Genomic DNA, 16,839 nt, shown 5'->3' with positions numbered 1-16,839 from the left:
GATAAAAAGTTTACCGCCGGCAACAGAGGCGTTGGCTGATTGGAGTACTACTCCCATCAGCCTATGCCTGCTGTTGGTGATAACAACGAGAGCATGCACCACTGATGGGAGTATTCATCAGTCGGCGCTGTAATTAAATAAATAAATAAATAAATTGTGTGGGGTTTGTTCTATTTTTGATAACCAGCATAGTAAAACTGACAGCTGTGGACTGCAACCGTCAGTTGTCAGTTTTATTATGGCTGGTTATAAAAAATAGAGGGGTCCCCTTGCCATTTTTTAAAATTATTTAAATAAATAAATTAAAAAAACATTGTGGGTCCCCCCCCATTTTTGAAAACCAGCCAAGCTAAAGCAGACAGGTGGGGGCTGGTATTCTCAGGCTGGTAAGGGGCCATGGATATTTGATCCCATGCCAAAAAATAGCAGCCGGCAGCCACCCAAGAAAAGGCACCCGAATTCTGGTGCTTGGCTCACCTCTTCCCACTTGCCCAGTGGTGGCAAGAGAAGTTAATATTTGTGGATTTGATGTCACCTTTATTGTCAGGTGGCATCAAGCCCACAGGTTAGTAATGGAGAAGTGTCTGTAATACACATAAGCATTACTAACTCCATAGTCATATTGCAAATAAAAAACAGCCATTTGAAATAAAAATCCACACTGTTTTACAAATGTATTTATCAATCACATCTATACTCAAATAATGCCCATTCCATTAAAGCCTTTGTGCCATGTAAAAAACAGAAAATAATAAGCAACAAAAATACTCACCTTACACCTAATCCACTGATTCCCATGACCTTTGTAAAAAAAGAAAAATAGTGTCATAATGCGACCTTCCAGGCTTAAAAGCACAGGAGAATAAGGTGCCACGAGTGCAGCCTCAGTGACTTGTGTAACCTCGATTACATCACCACTAGTAACTGAGTCTGTGCCTGCAGCACCTCCTTCTCCCGTGGTTTTCAGCCTGGGTATAAGTAGAAACTTGGCACTCAAAATGCTGAATTAAAGTCTTTTTTTATTTTCATTGTAATCAAAGGTTGAACGTTTTCAGTCTTGATAAGCTTGATAAGTCCTTTATCAGAACTATGGGAAAGGGACAGATCCACAAAAGAAAAAAGGAAAAGCATTAAAGGTAAAGAAATAACCTAAATTACATTTTTTGACATACTTATTAAGTCAATAATTGCAATAAACATAGAAACACTGTGCAATAGATTGCTAATGTACATACAGTTGTGTCCTAAATACAAATTGATATGTGACATATTAAACAGCAGTACAACAATCAAGATAATAGACATATATCAAGTCACAAGCAACATGACCAAGTAATGGCAAAAGACGTTCAAAAGGATACAGGAACATCCTGGGAAGGGATTTGAAGAGAGATTTCAGTAGTTGTTTTTCCTTTCTAGTAGTTTCATATAAAAAGCAATAAAGTGCATGGGAGAGAGGACCGTGGTTAAGATTAGATGTGCAGATATCCAGTAAGGAGGGTGTGATAGCAGTACAACAGAGCGGGTACCTCCAAAGAGGAGGGTTAAATAAGGTAGCATTAACAAGAGAAGAGATGAGAAGCAGATGGAGTAAAGAGGAATGACTGTAATGCAATGTAAGAGGACAGACCGGACGTCATTATGTAAGTAGTAAGGAGAATGTGGGTAGATTACTTGATTGCTGTGGGTTTCAGGGATACCTTGTAAGGAGCTGTATGAGAGGTAGCACTGATGTGTGTGACGTCCATCGTTTTGGAATGGCGCTGAGTAAGGAGCAGGCCCGAGACCAGAAGTGACAGGAATCACATGACCGCATCGTGTCTGCACGCTCCCGTGTCTTGCCGGGGACGGGTGCATTTTGCAATAGGGGCCAATTACTGAGGAGAATGTATGCTAAGGCCAGAGGGCTGGATGAATGGGTGGGTAAACATGTGAGCAGGGCGGGATTGTGTTGGTGTGCAGAGGTCTGTCAGAACGGGATGTGAATGAAATTAATGGGAAAAGGGATGACGGCAATTAGGAAAGTGCAGCATAGGGTGGGATCATATTGGTATGCAGAGGTTTGTCAGAATGGAGTGTGAAGGAAAAGAGATTGGGGTAATTAATTATATGCAGCATAACTATATTGTTCCACGTAAAAGAGACATAGTCCGCACAGCAAGAAACCCCGCCCTCAACACAGGTGCATATATCTTGGAAAATAATGTCAATCCGAAGGAATCCGGGTGCCTTTCCAACAAGACAATGATCAGAATTCAAATAAGAAGAAAACGGATGACACTCACCGGTAAAATTCGTAGACGCGCAACTCCAGCGCGAAACGACTGTCGTCTCCTGCACTCCCGCTCCCATTCTCCCGACGGATATGATTTAATCGTTGAAATAAAAGGTGATTTTAACGGTGAGTGCCATCCGTTTTCTTCTTATTTGGATTCTTACAACTATATTGTTAGCGATGAATCCTGATAGGTCTGAAGGGTATATGTGGCATGTAAGAGCTATGTACAAGATGTAAAATAGATTTTGTAATAAAAATAAGGAAATTGGGGAAGTGAAACATAATCAAGATAAGACCAATCAATATAGGAGCAAAATATTGAATTATGACGACTATATGTCGCATAAAAGGTCTGTGTAAACTGTAAAGAAGTGGTAATTTTATTGAATGCAGTCACTGAGTGGGTGTCCAGTGTGTGTCCATACTATACCATAGTGGATCAGAGGATAGAGGAAGATGGACAAGTTGCTGGATGTCTAGCAATTCTGGAGAAAATGAAAACGTAAATTAGTGAATGTCATGACAAATATCCAAAGGTACAACAGGTAAAAACAGTAAACATATAAACAGTGATTAGAACATGGTCCAGTGCCAGGGTAGAACCTCAGAAGAAAAACAGCATAGATAGAGGAAACTATCAGAGTCATAGTCCCTATTCTGATCCTTTGGTTTCAGTGTCTGAAGGAAAAAATATCCAAAAAGCCGCACGTTTTTGAAGCATTTTAATTCTGTTCTGTCCTTTTCTAGACGGTTGGATTTGTTCCAACACCTGGAATCTGAGTCTCTGCTTAAATTGCATACAATGCAATAACGTACAATAAGGACACATGGTTTTCCATCCCTACATGGGTCAGGGAGTCCCCATAAGAGGCTTCTTTACCCGTGACTCCTCATATGTGGTTTATGTTACAAAATGCCCATGTGAATTGGCTTAGGTTGGGGAGACAACACAACCCATTAATCCGCGAAACCAAATCTTTCATACTAGATACAGGAGCTTTCCTAAATACTTTAAAGGAATTGGGCACCATCCCTACAGACGCCATTTTGGTTTCACTAGATATGAAGGACCTATATACTTCTATTCCACATATTGAAGGCATCAACTCCATCCACTGTCTACTATCCAATTCTGACATGGACCCAGACCACGTGAACCTCTGTATAGAACTTTTAACACTTAGGACAAGTGGTGTTTACCCACGTCCAGGAGGACCAGGCTGCGCTGATTTTTTCTACTATTAAGATTATCCTGCGTTACAGCAACATTCTGACCATTTGATTACTGGCGTTATTAGTGAATAACATAAAAAGCGCCCTCCTTCAAGCTACTTTCAAACATACTAGCACGTAACTGATGAAAGTCTATATTGACCGAAACGTTTTCTGGTACTACAATAAACTGCCTCACCAAGCATTAAGTTGAGTGCCAGGTTTTCATTTTATCATATATGGTTTGGGAACCTAACTTGGCACCACTACAGTAGTGCACACAGTGTTTTCTACTAAACACAACCAATTAGGGATAGAATTTCCCAACATGAGTCTAACATTAGATGTGAAAAAACACAGTTACCCCTTCCTTTCCACTTCCACAAGATGGGACATAATGTAAACCAAATCAGATTCCAGATATTGGAACAAATTCAATAGTTTTGCCATGCTGGTTAGAAAAATTAGAACAAACCCTAAGTAATTTTATTTAAACATTTATTTGTTTATAGTGTAGGTGCCAGTTGATGAATACTCCCTCAGCGGCACCTACTCTCTCTGTTAACAGTGACAGCAGACGTAGAATGATGGGAGTAGTACTCACATCAGCCAATGTCTCTGTGTCTTGCAGTAAACTTTTTACCACTGGTCACAGCTGCTGGCTCACACAGCTCTCTGACTGGCAGTAATAATCTTACCACTGAGGCAGTGTTTCCTGTGCTGTCATGCAGATGACAGATGGAAAACAATGAAGGTTCGGAACACCCATTCACCTAAATGGGGTCTGGGTGTGGGTTCGGGTTCTGTTTTTGCACCCAAACCAAACTTTTTTTAAATGTTCAGCCCAACCCGCCAGACCAGGGGAAAGTGGACCCCAAAATTTGTTGTACCTTTCCCCTGAGCACACAGATACACCATTTGTGAGGAGAAACTAATGTTTGGGTACACGGCATTGCTTGAAAGGGAAGGAGCTCCATTTGACTTTTTTAATGCATAATTTACTGGAATAATTAGCGGACGCCATGTTGCATTTGAAGAGCCACTGATATGCCTAAACAGTGTCACCCCATTATGGAAACTAGACCCCCCAAAGAATGTATCTAGATATGTGTTGAGCACCTTGAACGCCCAGGTAGTTCACAGAAGTTTGTAATGTAAATCCGTGAAAGTAAAAAAATCTATTTTTTCACATAAAAATGTTTCTTAGCCTCAAATATTGCCTTTTCATAAGGGTAACAGGAGAAAATGGACCATACAATTTGCTGTGTGATTTTTCCTAAGTGTGCTGATACCCCATTTGTGAGGAAAAACCACTGTTTGGGCACACAGCAGGACTCGGAAGTGAAGGAGCACCATTTGACTTTTTCAACGCAAAATTTTCTGGAATTATCAGATGCCATGTCGTGTTTGGAGAGCCCTTGATGTGCTTAAGCAGTAGAAACCGTCCACAAGTTACCCAACTTTGGAAAATAGGCCCCTCAAGGAATGTATCTAGATGTGTTGTGAGAAGTTTGAACTCCCAGGTGCTTCACAGAAATTTGTAATGTTGAGCTGTGAAAATAAAAAAATCACATTTTTCCCACATAAATGTTCTTTTAGCCTCAATTTTTTCTTTTCACAAGGGTAACAGGAGAAAGTGCACCATACTATTTGTTGTGTAATTCCTCCTGAGTGGACCAATACCTCATATGTTATCAGAAACTAATATTGAGGCACTGTGCAAAGCTTAGAAGGAAAGAAGCGCCATTTTGGAGTTCAGATTTTGGTGAAATGGTTTGAGGGTGCCATGTCACATTGACATAGCCATTGAAGTGCCAGAACAGCAGAAAGCCTCCCTATCAGTGATGTCATTTTACAAAAAACACCCCTCAATGAATTAATCAAGTGGTGCAGTGAGCATGTTGACATCACATGCGCTTCATGGAAATTTGTACCATTGGCTGTAAGGCTGAGTTCACACGTCGTGGTTATTTCGCGTTTTCGCGGCAGCTTTAAACGCGCAATTTTGCCACGAAAATGTGAAAAATAAGCATCCCGTGCAATCCTATTGGATTCCGCAATGCTGTGCTAATGCTGCGTTTTTTTCCACTGCAGAATTGCTTTGCGGTAAAAAACGCAGCATGCTCATTAATTTAGCCGAATCGTGGCGATCCCGCACCCATAGGATTGCATTGTTCCGCTTACTTCCCGCATGTGGCTGTGTCCACCATGTTAAAAGTAAGTAAAACATTTGCGGATGGTACCCACGGTCCGGAGGAGAGGAGACTGTCCTCCGGACTGTGGGTACCATATCCCTGTTAAAAATAGAATTAAAATAAAAAATATTGTTATTCTCACCTTCCGGCGTCCCGCGCAGCCTTCCCACCTCTCTCCACGCTCCCAGTAATCCTTTGCGAGAATGACCGCGATGACGTCAAGATCTCGCAGGAGCGAGACGTCTCGCGGTCATTCACGCTAAGGATTACTGGGACCAGGAGCGTGGAGAGAGGCGGGAAGGCTGCGCGGGATGCCGGAAGGTGAGAATAACAATATTTTTTATTTTTTTTATTATTTTTTACATTTTATCTTTTACTACTGATGCTGCATAGGCAGCCTCAGTAGTAAAAAGTTGGTCACACTTGTCAAACACTGTGTTTGACGAGTGTGACCAACCTGTCAATCAGTTCTCCACGCCATGCTCCAGATTGCTTGGAAAATGCTAGGATTCTGCAAGCTAATTACACTTGCAAGTCGCTAGTTTTTCCATGGGAAAATCGCTGGAATTTAAAATGTGATTTTCCCACGGAATGGAATTCCGGAATTCTCACGGTAACTTCCGCGAGAGTTTCTCTACGTGTGAACATAGCCTTAAGAGAGAATAATTACATTTTTCCCTCTAAAATGTTGTTTTAACCCCAAATTTGTAATTTTTTATAAGGGCTAATGGGAAGATTTGGACCTCTCAGTTTGTCGTGCAACATCACCTAAGTGTGCCAATAGCCTAAATGTAATCGAGAACTACTTTTGAGGCACAGTGCAAAACTCAGAAGGGAAGAAGTACTATTATTTAGTGCAGATTTTACTGTTTTACTGTTATGGTTTTGGGGTGCCATGAGCCACTGGGAGAGCCTCTGATGTGCCAGAATAGCAGAAACCTCCGTAATTGAACCCATTTTACAAGCTACACCTCTCAGTGAATTAATTTAAGGGTGCAGTGATCATATTGACATCAAGGGTGTGTCACAGAATTTTATACCATTTGGCAGTGAAGAAAACTTAATTACATTATTACCACAAAAATATTGCTTTAGTCCCAGATTTTACATTTTCCCACAGGGAAACTGATAAATATAGCACCAAAAATTGTCTCATAATTTCTGCTGAATGTGGAAATACTCAATATGTGTCTGTAAATTAATGCTTAGCCACTCGGTGAGATTCAGTAGGGACAAAGTGCAATTTGCCACCTGGAGCACTTTTTGGCTTCTGGAACGCAAATTTTCCTTGAATAGTTTACAGACTCCATATACACAGCCCTTAAGTGCTAGAAGAGCATAATACCCCCCTCAAGTGACCATGTTTTGGAAATTATACCCCTTTTAGAATTTATCTACAGGTGTACTGATGATTTGACTCCATTGGTGCTTTCCAGAAACAAGCAGGAATGGCTGTGGCTGAATGAAAATTGCAAATCTGCTACTGTAGTTCCTGTACATTGTTATGCCCAGAACATAATGCTCAGCTTGTGTTTCTAGATACATGCAACAGTATTAGGCAGGCTCTCATCGCTGCAGAAATGCCAGACATGTGGACCCTAAAGTGGTTTAGGTACACTGCCGGGCTCAGAGGGGAGGGGGACATTTGAATTTGGTAGTACAGAATTTGCTAGATTTCTTTTCAGAGACGAAAAGACTTATCCAGATCTTTTGTGCTACCAGTAACGTGGAAACCCTTACATTTCCATTAACAGATGAAGGACCAGAGTGGGGACTTTCTTTCATTGTGAATTGAGTTGAAGCTTTTTTTGGGAATATTTTACATATCAGTTTGAATCACATTTATCCGTTTAGCATTTACATCAGTGTTTACATCTACATCTCCGGAATCAAAGGGGTATTGTTTCTTTTTGCGCAGAGTGACATACCAAGCATGCTGAGATGATAAGACTTTTTATGCTCAGTGCTCCTCTGGGAAATATGCAAGTTGCCTCTTCAGAGTGCCACCTATAGGAAGTCAGCATTGACTTCTCGGATTGCTACATCCTATAGGTGGCACTAGAAGTCTAGTCCTCTTCCTCTCTGAAGAGACAAATTGCATATTTCCCAGAGGAGCATTGTGGATTAAAAGTCTTTTCATCTTAACATGTTTGACATGTCACTCTCCACAAGGAGAAACGACACCCCTTGGATCCCAGGAAGAGGCCTCTCATACAGACAACACCAGATCTCACACTTCGCACTGATTAGGGGCAGTAACCTAAAGCACAGTGTCTGCAAATTGAGATTCTGATTTTGGCTTTATCCTAAGTCATGCGATAAGGCTCATTAAAGGGTCAACATTAACTTCTAAGTTTGCTGCTTCCTATAGGTGGCATTAGATTTCTATTTCTATTCCTCTCAGAAGAGACAATATGAATCTACATCTCTAAATGATGTGATTTATATGAAACCCCGGAGGGATCCATTCACTATAATAAGGCAGCAGAGTTACTCTGGACTCCGTCTGCACTCTGTTCAGCAGTGTCCTTTCCAGACGTGCACAAAACTGTTAGACAGCACTTTTTTGTGTGCTTAAAAAAAGACAGACACCCCCAGATTAAAGGCCAGAGTGCATCCAAAGTGACAGCATCTGCCTCATTATAGGGAATCTTCCACAAGGGATTCTGTCTGAATAACATATTTCAGAGATTTACACGAAAACCACATTCTAAGCGTTCAGCGCAGAATGTGGGATAAATGTCAGCTGAGCATCACTGTGATCTTTGGGAGGCAGAATAAACAAATCAACAGCAAGTCAAGAATTGTTTTTATTTATTTTTTACGCAGTGCCTTGTGCGGTATAAGTTCTTGGACAACTTTATTCTTTGGGTCAGTGCAGTTACAGTGATAAAATATATATATCATTTTTGTTTGGCTGCTGTCACACACTAAATGATGCATTTTTGAGAGCTATAATTTTTCCATATTTCTGCCAACAGAGGCATGTGAGGGCTTGGTTTTTGCAGGATGAGTTGCCATTTTTATTGGCACCATTTTCGGGTACATGACATACTTTGATCGCTTTTTATTTTTATTTTTGGGAAACAGAATGAACAAAAACCAGACATTCAGGAATTGCTTTTTTTTTTTAATACCGTTCTCCTTGTGTTAAAATTGGCAAGGCGGCTTATTTTACAGGTCAGTACGATTACAGAGATCCCAATTTTTATCATTTTTTATGTTTAGGTGCTTTTACACAATAAAAACTATTTCATGGAAAAAATAATTATTTTTACCTCGCCTTATTCAGAGAGCTATATCTTTTTTGTTTTTAAACTGATGAGCTGTATGGCAGCTTGTTTTTTGCAGGACAAGATGAAATTTTCAAAGGTATCATTTTTATTTACATTATTCATTTGATCGCACATTATTCCACTTTTAGGCAGTATGATGATAAAGCATCATTTTTTGCCTTGATTTTTAATATTTTTGTGGTGTTCAATGCAGTGGTTATCTAGTGGGACAGTTTTATAGGTTGGGTCATTTGCAGTGCCGCAATACCATTTGTGTGTACTTTTTTATTTATTTTTTTTTTCATGAAAGTATTTATTTATGGGTAGAATATATTTTTCCTTTTATTATTTTTTTACTTGCTATGCTTTATAAACTGTCAGTGCGGCATTGACATACAAGCTTGCTACACCATGCTCTGACATCAGGACACCATGGAAACGATTGGCCCCTCGTGATGATGCACATGGGTGCCAAACGGAGGGCAGAGGGAGCTCCCTTCCTCTGCCTGCCTTCTTACTGCTGCAATCGATATCAGTACCAACTTTTAGCTAGTTAAACTGCTGGGAGAAGAGCGAGCAGTGAGTGCCAGGTGTCAGCTGTCATATCAGCTGAACAATCGGCAGAAATCGCGCACGCTCAGCTCCTGTGCCGCAAAATCACAAGGACGTATACTTACGTCCAAGATCGTTAATTTGCTTACCATCCTGGACTGAACCTGGCTAGTAGACAAACAGCTATAGGGAAAAACATGAATATAATATCCAGCTCAAAGAAAAGGCAGGCCACACCCTTGTATGCACAGGGTGCAAAACAAACTGAAAAAACCTTAAGGAATAAACTGGTATATAAGTTGGTGTGCATTTTTTTGTTATCAAAATTAAATTATTTTTATGCACTATAACTGTATATTTATTTACTGCAGGATATTTGCTTATTATATTTCTATCTTGGGTTTTGTCGGTTTGTCAGTGATTTGATACTGGGATGGAGGATCATCTTCCAACAAGACAATGATCCAAAGCTTAATGGTAAAGCAACACTTGAATGGTTTAAAGGGAAATGTGTAAATGTTTTGGAGTGGCCTAGTCAAAGCCCATATATTAATCCAATTGAGAATCTGTGGTCAGACCTGAAGATCGCTGTTCACCAGAGGAAACCATCTAACTTGCAGGAGCTGGAACAGTTTTGACTTGGGTAATAGGCAAAAATCCCTGTGACAAGATGTGAAAAGCTCATAGAGACTTACCCAAAGCTACTGTACTTGCAGCTGTAATTGTCGCAAAAGGAGGTTCTACAAAGTACTGACTTTAGGGCGGTGAATAGTTATACACACTGAAATTTTCAGTTATTTTGTCCTATATGTTGTTTGCTTCACAATAAAAAGAAAACTACCGTAAATGTCCAAGTTTGTAGGCATGTTCATCACATGAACTGATGCACACCCTCAGAAAAAAAACATTTAAATTGCAGTTTGTGAGGCAGCAAAACATGAAAAATGCCACTACAGTATATTGGCCTGATGATGTCTGTAAAGCGCTGTAGACGCTAATGGCGCTATAAAAAATAAGTAAAATAAATAAATTAAAAAAAATATTTGAATTAGAAATAACAGTTTAAAATTGCAGGATCTTAATTTTTTTAATATACATTTTATTGAAAAATGAAGAAAAACTTTATTTAAAAAAATAGGTCATTTTCTGATATTACATTCCTTTTAAAAAGTAACTATCGTTCCATGATACAATCTAAGGTAATTCTGTGTTTTGTATTATAGCTGCACCAAGATCATTTGATTACATTTTCCAGTCGTAGTGATTCCATTTAGCCTGATAGGACACAGAAAAGCGCACAACCATTATCATTTATCTCTCAGTAGGAGGATGGAAGTGATGTGACTGTGTTACATAATGTCACACAGATCTCCATGGAAACACTTAATCATTGACATTTAAGGTCCTCATGCTTAAAGGAAGCTTACTGTGACCTATTGCTGTTATGAAACAAATCTGTATGTTTAGTCATATAATGATTTTCCTTTTTGGCTTTACATGGATCTAGAATGGTGCTGCTATCATGTTGTCAGTAATTGCTTTCAATTATCTTCTTTCAGCCGGAATCAATAAGTAAATGACAAATGTATGTACATTTCTCCATTTCATTAACCTTTGACATTTAGATTCATCTTTCAAATACCTTTTCATTAACTTGGTAATAAATGTTCTGTAATTATAGCAGTACGGTATATACATTTGTATCATTTTTTGGAAATTGGACATTATTAGACAATTCTATTATAAAAACAGGTCAAACACCACCGCTGTAAAATGATCTTAAAACAACGCACCGATAGTGCATAAGAAAATATGATTGGATAGAAAAAAAGAGTGGAATGATAACAAATACAATAAAAATATTAAATAATGTCCATCACAGCACTTCAACATTGTCGACAATCCCAACAACAAAAAAGTACAAACAATAAATATGACTGACAGAAGTCAGCATAAATACCAAACGACAACTAACTCAATACAGGGCTAGAAAAGCCAGGTGTCTGGAGCACAGAACAGGCTCAGGTGTGCGGTTTTAACTTCAGTTTAGCATGGTGGTGTTTCACTTTTTTAATAATAGGATTGTGTGTATGAGCTCTAATAATTTCCAGTTTGCACAAAATGATCAATGTATATACCGTACTACAACTGCAGAACATTTATTACCAAGTTAATGAAAAGGTATTTGAAAGATAAGACTAAATGTCAAAGGTTAATCAAATGGAGAAATTTATTTTATATATTTGTAGTTTACTTTGAATATTGTGCATTTATTTCAGTAAAGCATTGTATATATTTTTGGTGGATTTTTAGTGCTGGTTCTGCTACTATTCATGAGGACATGTTTTCAAGGGAGTATGCCACATCCCAAAATGCTATTAACCTGCATATGAGGTCAATCTGCAGGTTAATAGTGTTCCAAAGCTGCCCAGCCACAATGAAAGTCGATCTACAAGGTGGAAATGAACTGTATTTCTCCCAGCAACCTCTGGCTTTCAGTCATAGAGGCGTGGCCAGCGCTTCTTCAGTCACCACTCAGTAAGTACATAGTAAACGATGCCTGTAACCTCGCCCCGGCATTGATTGACAGATGACTCTGCACCAATGCATTGATGAGTCTGCTATCAGCTGGGGGAATGGTTACAGCCACCACTCACTATGTACTGAGCATGTGACTAAAGCCGTGCCTCTATGACTGAAAGCCAGAGGCTGCCGGGAGAAATAAAGGTCATTTCCTCACTGTAGTCAGGCATTCAATGCAGCAGCCTGGCAGCTTTGAAATGTGTTGTGAACTCTCTTAATCCAACTTTTGAGGCAAGTCTCCCTCTGGTGGATACTGGTGGTAGTGGAGCTGGTCAGCATGGTTTTAATCCAACAGCTGCAGAGGAGGATTGGAGGAGCGGGGGTGGTGACTGGGAGTACATAAGCGAGCAGGTTTCTCTCAGTAGCTGCCGGTGATACTCCTATCTTTGCTTATTGAGGATATCAGTCTCCTGCCTGATCCTGCATATTCCAGCTAAGTGTTATTTGCTAAACCTTTGCATCTGATTTTGCCTTGCTGTCAGGGGTCAGCTTGCTCCCCCTGGGGCTGCTGGCTCCTGCCCTGTATTTTGGTATCTTGTGTTTGTTTGTTCAGTCCCCTGCTGTATTAGTCTGCTGCTAGCCACTAGTTCACACCTGAGTGCTGATATAGTAGGGGCGAGGTTTTGCAAACCTCAGTATTTTTGTACTTCAGTCGTGTTGGAATTTTCAGGGTATTTCGTGATTGCAGACAGTGCCTTTTCTGTCCTGTCCTATCTAGTCAGTGTGGGCCCCATCATTTGCTCAGTCTATTTTCTGTCTGTGTCTGTGCTTCATCTTGTCTCACCGACAATATATGTTTGGGAGCTGTCAATTCCTTTTTGGGATCTGCTCCAGGGCAGTTTAGATTTCACCTTTCTGTCTTTAGGCTTAGTTAGTCCTCCGGCTGTGACGAGGCATCTAGGGCAGCGTAGGAACACTCCACGGCTACTGCTAGTTGTGTTGTTAAGATCAGGGGTCTGCAATCCGCTGAGTGACCAACCTCTCTGGTGTTCTGGTGGCATAGCCTATTGCACTCTCCTCCTCAGTGACCCATTCATAGCAGAAATGCTATTAACCTGCAGATTAAATCCATATCTGCAGGTTAATAGTACAGTATTTTTGATATATGATAGTTTCTATTTAAGGTATGCTCTGAAGACAGTGTGGCGCCCCTGAGGCTCAGTCGCCACAGAGTTACTGCACCTTCTCCTAAGGTGTGGTGCCCAACCATCCAGGTAAGTTGGAGGCTCCTGACCGCGCTCCAACACTCGCACCCCACACAATAGAGTAGTTCAGCAAAACCACATTGCGGCTCCTTGCTTAGAGAGAAGCAGAGCACCTTTGGTGGTTCCCTGCTTGGAACACTAGACGTGCTGGGAGGTGGGTGGAGTTCAGAATATATATATAAGAGCAGGACAGTTCCAGGATTGAAGTTCAGTTGGGTTGAGTTGAGTTAGAGAGGAAGCCACTCGGGAGGAGTGGGGATCCCTGGAAGAGGGATGGAGGAAGGAGTGCTGCAGCTGCCTCAGTGATCTGAGCCAGCTGGCACGGGAAAGGAGAAGGACACTGAACTGAAGCCTGAGCTTCCATAGAAGGGAAAAGACAAGTACGGAACGTAGGAGTAAAAGGGAACACAGAGGACGTGGGTTAGAGGAAGAACCCTGCCTAGAAGTTCTAAGCGCAAGGCCGGGGCCCGGTCGCCGAGGTTGTATGGACACTAATGGTTCTGCAGCAGACACCGGTGGAGTAGTGGGCTGTAAATGCACTACTCCCATCTAAGACTTGAGGGCACAACAGCAACATGTATAGAGAGCCAGGACTAGGACTAGAGAGTCCCCGAAGCAGGCTACAGCTGTCTGCCGTGCAAGTAGAGTTCTTGGGAACATCTGTCAGGAGGAACTCCAGTGTAACACAGTACTAGGAGATCTTCACACTTAAAGGCGCTATAGAGGAGACGTTCAGAAAAGGCACATAAATTGGCGGAGCGTGGAAGGGAGCATTCCATCTTGCCTGGAGGTTGACTGAGTCCCTGACCCAGAGGACACGGCACAGAAGCGGGCACTACAGACTGTGAGTAAAGCTTTGGAACTACATGCCCTGGTGTCCTCCATTCCTTCCTGTGTCCATCCGCCTGGCACTGCTACATCCCCTGTGCCAAACACTATAACATCTAAGTGTCTCCATATCTACACTGCCCTGGGACAACAGCCCTGCCTGTGGAGGGCTATAACATCATTGCTATACCACAACACCTGCCCAGAGGATCTGTCTGCAGCGTCGGCTTAACACCTCCCTTGCCGAACACCACAGGTGGCATCACGAACTATTCATCTAACTACATTCCACCATTCACAACACCTTCCCTTATTACTTGGGCGCCCAGGGCCACGGTCCGGGTCACCGCTGCTGTGACACGTCCCGCTGATACCAGCCCGGTACCGAGTACCCCACGGCCCTGGGAGGGCGACCCAACTGCCCATACCAATCGGAACAAGTTATGTGTAGTTACTGTCTATCCTTCAATTGTGGGTACAAAATCCCACTTTCTCTTCAATTGTGAACTCAAAATTCCATTTTATTTTGCAGTGCCAGTAAACTAACCAGGATTGTAAAAGTTTCCCAACATCATATCAATGCGGGCTAACTCAGCATTAAATGGGTAAAGAATTTAAAATAAAATGCGGTATAACTAGTAAGTAATTACCATTGAAACAGCTATTGAGATCACCACGCTTCACTTGTTTTATTCTTATAGCTATTGGCTAACAGCAACGTAGCTGAATTAAACTTCATTAAGAGCCACCGACACAATCATCTTTTGCTTATGACATTTCTTAATTAGAGCATTTAGCTTCTAATTCATTGTTTAATACAAAATAATTTATTACACTTACATAGTCAATATGAGGTATTCAAAAAAGCCAAGATCATGTTATTTCTGCCTGCACAGAAATAAACATGATTGGTTGGATTAATTAAACGGCATATATTAGTTGTACTAGCATCAGACACATGTATGGATGCAGGATGGCATATGAGTCAAGACTTGATGTGCTGTTTTTATCATTATCGCAGAGCAATTTTACTGTGGCACCATACTATTAATGCTCTCCAGTGCCCAACAAAACTGCAATGAAAGCGTCACTGACTCAAATGAAAATTGTGCAGCAGCTGCATATATGGCTGCTAAATACATTAGTTTCTGCACATAAAATTACCCTGGCATTTTAAAATGACCAAGAGGAAACATTTTGTGAGATTTAACCCCTTACCTACAATTGACGTAATATTCCGTCCATGTGACCATGGACCTAATTACCATGGACGGAATATTACGTCATCGCGATCAGCGGCGCCCACGTGGTGAGCGCCGCTGATCGCGGCCGAGTGTCAGCTAATTATCATAGCTGACACCCGGCACAATGTGTCAGGGGCGGTCACGGACCGCCCCTGACACGTTAACCCCTTGCACACCGCGATCAAACGCGATCGCGGTGTACCGGGGGTTAAAGGGAAGCATCGGCAGGGAGGGGGCTCCCTCCGTGCTTCCCTGAGCCCCCCACGGCAGCGCAATGTGCAGCGCTGCTGCGGGGGACTCCCTTCCTCCAGGCCCCCGAATCCAAGATGGCGACGGGGGCCTTCGGGGGCCTGAGGAAGCTGGCTTCCTCAGTGCCTGCAAAGCGCAGGCATGAGGAAGTCTGCAGCAGTGCCTGTGACAGATTGCTGATCTGTCACAGTGATCTGTGATGTGACAGATCAGCGATCTGTCACAGGACAGTGATGTCCCACCTGGGACAAGGTAATAAAGTAAAAAAAAAAAAAAAAAAAGTGTTAAAAATAATTTAAAAAAAATCGCTAAATAAATTAGTTAAAAAAAAAAAAATATTCCCCAATAAATCCATTTTTTGAAAATAAAAAAAAAACAAAACAATAAAAGTACACATATTTGGTATCGCCGCGTCCGTAATGACCTGCCCTATAAAACTGTCCCATTAGTTAACCCCTTTAGCGAACCCCTTAAAAAATAAAAATAAAAAACGAAGCAAAAAATAATGATTTATTATCATACCACCGAACAAAAAGTGCAATAACGCGCGATCAAAAAGACGCATATAAATATCCATGGTACCGCTGAAAACGTCATCTTGTCCCGCAAAAAACGAGCCGCCATACAGCATCATCAGCGAAAAAATAAAAAAGTTATAGCTCGCAGAATAAAGCGATACAAAAATAATTATTTTTTATATAAAATTGTTTTCATTGCAAAAAACCGACAAAACATAAAAAAACGACCTAAATGAGGTATCGCTGTAACCGTACTGACCCGAAGAATAAAAACGCGTTATCAATTTTACCGCACGCGGAATGGTGTAAACGCACCCCCCAAAAGAAATTCATGAAAAGCTGGTTTTTGTTCATTCTGCATCCCAAAAATCGGAATAAAAAGCGATCAAAAAATGTCACGTGCCCGAAAATGGTACCAATAAAAACGTCAACTCGTCCCGCAAAAAATAAGACCTCACATGACTCGGTGGGTCAAAATATGGAAAAATTATAGTTCACAATATGTGGTGATGCAAAAACTATTTTTACAATAAAAAGCGTCTTTTAGCGTGCGACAGCCGCCAAACATAAAAACCGCCATAAATCGTAAATCAAACCCCCCGTTATCACCCCCTTAGTTAGAGAAAAATAATAAAACTAAAAGAAAATGTATTTATTTCCATTTTCCCGCTAGGGTTAGGGTTAGGGTAGGGTTAGGGCT

The sequence above is a fragment of the Dendrobates tinctorius genome, unplaced genomic scaffold (genome assembly GCF_039654945.1).
Source record: "Dendrobates tinctorius isolate UK_male_01 unplaced genomic scaffold, ASM3965494v1 ptg000016l, whole genome shotgun sequence".
Taxonomy (NCBI): Eukaryota; Metazoa; Chordata; class Amphibia; order Anura; family Dendrobatidae; genus Dendrobates; species Dendrobates tinctorius.
This window is presented reverse-complemented; position numbering follows the sequence as displayed.